The sequence below is a fragment of the Microtus ochrogaster genome, chromosome 2 (assembly GCF_000317375.1).
Source record: "Microtus ochrogaster isolate Prairie Vole_2 chromosome 2, MicOch1.0, whole genome shotgun sequence".
NCBI lineage: Eukaryota > Metazoa > Chordata > Mammalia > Rodentia > Cricetidae > Microtus > Microtus ochrogaster.
Window position 1 is genome coordinate 81,388,677 of NC_022010.1, and position 5,333 is coordinate 81,394,009.

General features: G+C 35.1%; 1 pseudogene; it reads right to left on the reverse strand.

Moving 5' to 3' along the window:
- Positions 1 to 3,463, reverse strand: part of LOC101980669 — a 7,423-nt pseudogene extending 3,960 nt beyond the window's left edge.
- Positions 3,464 to 5,333: the final 1,870 nt, after the last annotated feature.

Consider the following 5,333-nt stretch of genomic DNA (forward strand, 5'->3'; position numbering starts at 1 on the left):
TAAAATTGAGACTATTTTCCTGTAATGAAAAAAAAATTTACTATATGAGTTTATGGTGTGGAAGAATTGTCTGTATTCTGTCAGTGTTTTAAATAAACACTGATTGGCCAGGCAGGAAGTATAGGTAGTTCAAGCATACAGGAAGTAGAGGCAGGGAGATGAGAACGAGAACAGGAATATTCTGGGAAAAAGGAAGCTCCATTTCGCAGTCCTGTCTCAACCACCTAAGAAGCAAGATGTGACCTACCCTGCTGAAAAAGATATCAAGCCATGTTGCTAACATAGATAAGAATAATGGGTTCATATAAGCTACAAGAGCTAATAAGAAGCCTTGAGATAATGGGCCAATAAGTTTGAGAACTTATACAGACTCTCTGTGTGATTTTCTTTGGGGGGGTTACTGACTGTGGAAATTGGGCAGAACAGAAACCCCAACAAGGAAGAGGGCTCTCATGTTACAACTTTAGAGTTTCCAGAAACTTTCTTGTTTGACAAAAATACCTCGCTACCCATTTTTTTTAAACAAACAAGCACATAAAAATGTATTTCTGTAGCAAATAAGTTACTCTATTTAGGAAAATGTATATACACATTCTAAATAACAAGGTTCTGTAAATATTTTACATGTCAACCCTTCATGGAAGCTATATAAGCTTTACTTATAATTTCTTTGCATTTTAATTGTATAGAATTAAGTTAAAAACAATAGAAGCAATCCAAGTAAAGTGTATTAGCAGGAGATTGTGATGAGGCTTAGCTGCTGATAGTAAGACAGAATAGACAGACAGTGAAACTAGAGGTTTATGTGAAAGAAAAGAAACCACAGAACTACTGGGAAATCATATTTATTCCTTTCATCAGTGTAAAAGCAAGACTTCTGTTGCAACTAAAAATATTTGTGAGAGTGTTGCCAGTATAGGAATATTACTCCCTCATACATAGCTATTTTATATTAAAGTAGGAATGAATGAGGACTGGGACTTGAATGTGTATGATGTGATATAAACCCTCCATCTTTTCCCAGATTATTTTTTGAAATCTCCCAATGAAGAACATTACTATTGTTTATAGTGGAGACATTCTAACTTCTTGCAACCCATGATCCAGAGTTGTATTTTACCAACTGTAAATCCACTGGCTGTGTCTTGGGAGTTTTGTTACCTTTTTTAGGTTAATAACAATCATTTGAAGACAGTAGCTTCAAAATCTAGCAATATGGTATATATGTCTACAGTGAAGTGTGACTCTTGTATTTAGATATCTTACTTTCTTACCCAGAACCTCTTTCCTAATCCCTATCTTTATAATCTATGTTAAATGCCTTTTGTTAACCCCAGATCTGCTTTATACTTTCAAATTCAAATATTATTTTCTTCAATGAAGTCAAGAATCTGGATTTCCTCAAGATAGGTCCCTAAAAGATTAAGGGAACCCCTCATGCCAACATGGGCTACAGCATGAAGCAACAGTTACTGGCACCATGCACAGACTGTATGCATACTATGAATAATCTTGAGAGGGAGAGGTCATATTGTATGGTCACAAAAAAATGTTACAGTGACTATTGTAAGTTTGTGGTGGGTAAAGTTTCTCTTAATAAATATTTAGTTTGATACTGTTACTAAAATTAAATAACAACCAGAAAACTGAAACATAAAATTATTTAGAATTATAATCATGTAGTTATGACTACTCTAAGAAAGAAGCATATCAAATTCCAAGCCAATCTAGGCAACATGAATTCCATGCCTCAAAATAAAAACAGGTAGGAAATAGGAATTCAGGTTACTATTAAAGTCCTTGCCCAGCAGGGTGACTCTCTCGGTTCAACAACCAAAGAGCAAATACTGATTAAAATAAAGAGAGAAATGCAGCAATCCGAGCAAAAGTATAGTGTTATGGTTGATTAATTAATTGTGACATTATTTGACAAATATGTAGCAAAGTAGATTTGAGGGGGAATAATTTATTTGGAACTTAAGTTCCCATATAGAATCCACTAAAGCAGCAATGATATGACAGTAGAAGCTAAAGGTGGTTGTTGTGGGAGTACCCTCTCTGTGCTGTGATTAACATTAAGGAATAAAGAAACTATCTTGGACTGTTTGTAGGGCAGAACTTAGGTATGAGGAAAAGACTGGGCTGTATGCTTAGAAAAGGAAGGCAGAGAGTGGGAAGCCATGGAGCCACCAGAGTCAGACATGCTGGATCTCTGCCAGTAAGCCACTGCCATGTGGTAATATACAGATTAATAGAAATGTGTTAAATTAATTTAAACGTTATCCAATAAGAAACTAGAGCTAATGGGCCAAGCAGTGTTTTAATTAATATAGTTTTTTGTGGTTATTTTGGTTCTGGGTGGCTGGGATAAACAAGTGCCCCCCCTTGCAACAGTTGGTGCCCATGTGGCCAACTAAATCCATGTAAAACCTGAAAGGGCTTGAAAAGGAATTCTAAACAAAAAATAAACTACAGAGTTCAACATATCTTCTTGCTGTTTGCTGGTGGCTTGTTGAGGCTCCTTTAAGAGAGATTTTCCTGATTCAGCCATAGCATGAAAAAAGCCATGGCCATTTTAAAATGCTGGCTTTCTGAGCTCTATTGCCTGTGCAACCTCTGGCTTTTATGGGAGATGGAGCATTTGAGTGGGGTTTGTGAGCAGACTGCTGCAGCTTGCTTTATGGCAGCATGGACTGGCTGTGTGCCTGCAGATGGAGCACTGTGCATGTCTCTCAGAGGTGGTGAGCAGCTCTACCCATAATAGACCACACTGAGTGAGCAGGAAGTACTATACATACCATAATAATGTCATAGCTTAAGTGTTAGACTGGGCAGGCAAGCAGGAACTGCCATGTAACAAATTACTGATAATGCAATAAATACAAATCAAGGTGTATCATAGTGTTTGGTAAATGTATGTAGACATCTTAGAAGAGAGAAGAACAATAGTATAGAGAGTTGTAAAATAAAGTTAATGCTTTAAAATAAGGTGAAGTCTTTAAAGAGATTGAGTACAGATAATCATAGGTTAAAAAGAATAAAGAAAAATAAGCCATTTAAAAACTGAAAATTCACAGAGAGTCTGAATTATATTTATTTTTGTGTTTTCTTTGAATTTTTTGACTGTGAAGGAGCTAAATACAGAGAGAGATTTCATTGTTGGAATGCTAAGTTAAAACAACATAAATGTATCTTGATTCCAAAATTTGGATCTAAGGATATGCTTCTTTGGGAAAGAGGTTCATCTTTTGTTTTCATAGAAGATGAGAACCTGTGGATTGCTCCCAGAACAATATGGTTTGATACACTACATCCCCCTCTGAAAGGTTACCATAAACCCCCTCAAAAATTACTTCACCCAACTGCTGACTGAGATGAACCTAGCACACAGAATAGACCATGAAATACCTGATTAACAGCATCCCCAAACAGCAGGAACTAGTATGGACATAACTATGCCCATATTCCCAAATATTGTTTATAATTGTTTGTTTATATTTAAAGGGGGATATGATATAGATTTGAATAATTTACATTGATATGGATCTTGGTTTCTTGACAAAAATTTACTGTAAGTTTTGTTATATGGTAAATTTTATATATTTCTGCTCTTGATTAATGTTTTGTGTCTGTGTAGCTCATTTAAAAATGTAATGCGTACTTAAGAAATATAAGTTAATAGATAATCATCTGTAATAGTCAAGCTTATAGTCATGTTAGTTAGATTTTTCTAGATGCACAGAGATGTATTTCAGTTAGATAGGTGTTCTTCAAATCCTTCAAAGACTAAAGAATATGGCATTTAAAATGTTTAAGAATGTAAGGCTTATATGACAGTCAGACACATCTGTTCCTGGCAGTACCAAGCTACTACAAAAAGATAATGGGCATTGAAGAGGCTCCTTATAGAGTTTGTTAGCCATTTGTGCAAGAAACTGCTCTTGCCTGGCTGCAGAATCTAGACATGCAGAATCCACAGGTGACTACTATGCTTGCCTAAAGGTGACACTGTTCTTCGGAGTTGCTGCTTCATGAAAGTATCTGCTTGACATCCTGCAGGACACAGAAAAACGACACACACAAACTGATGGCATAGCTGAAACTTTCTTAGAGATTACCTGCTTCATGGAAAGTCTGGGATACTATGGGTCTGTAGGCTGAAGATGGGTGCCCCCGCAGTACAGAAGAACTTTGGGTAACTTTCCAGGAATTGAGAAGTCTCTGTCAATTCTAGAGTTTTGGAAGTTGCTAACATTGCACTTCCTGTTTATTTAGGTAATATTATGTCCTTCTGGAGTCTCTATGGGGTTGAAGAATTTATAGTAATAGTTTTTCTTATTTATGATAAGAGATAAACTAGATATAAATATTTCAACTGTAATTCTTGTTTGATACCTGTTTTGTTATATGTAATATTACTTACGATGTTAAAGTTAAAACCTTCCTTTTTATTTAAACAAAAAGGGGGAGGTGATGTAGGAGTCCCCTTTGTGTGCTGTGATTATCATTAATGAATAAAGAAACTTCTTTGGCCTGTTGGTAGGGCAGAGCTTAGGTAGGCAGAGAAATTGGAGTGAATGCTGGGAGAGGAAGGTGGAGACTGAGAAGTCATGGAGTCACCAGAGTCAGACATGCAGAATCTCTGCCAGTGCCAAGTGGCGATATACAGAATAATAGAAATGGGTTAAATTAATACGAGTCATTCAACAAGAAGCTAGAACTAATGGGTCACACAGTATTTTAATTAATATAATTTCTGTGTGATTATTTTGATTCTGGGTGACTGGGACAGACAAGTGTCCCCTCCTTGCAACAAGTGATCAGTATATGTCATCCAAAGTCAGGAAGCACAGAGACTATTTCTAATTCTCTCCTTGTTATTCAGTCTGTGGGTCCATCCCACAAAGTGGTCTATACTGTTCATATTTAGGGTGAATATATGTTTCTATGAAGACTTAAAAGCCTATCAAGTTATCTATTACTTAAAGTAAAATGAAAAAAAACTGGTTTATTTACTTGTTTTATTTCATTTGGTAGTATATTTATCTTAAATACATTTTAAAAATTCTAGATAAAATATTTCTTGGATTTTTACAAATGTGGCATATTTCTCAACTAAGCATAAATAATCTTTTCTGTTATAAGTTATTTTCTTATGGGTAATTAGTCTTAACTCCATATTCTAATCATAATTTACACATAAAATATTATTTTCCCTTTACTATAATGTAATGCTTTGTAATTTTCTCTTTTCTTATATAAAGTTTATTGATTTTGGTTATAGGTTTAGTGACTTTATAGTTTGTCAGTTCTAAACAAATTAGTAGTTGTCT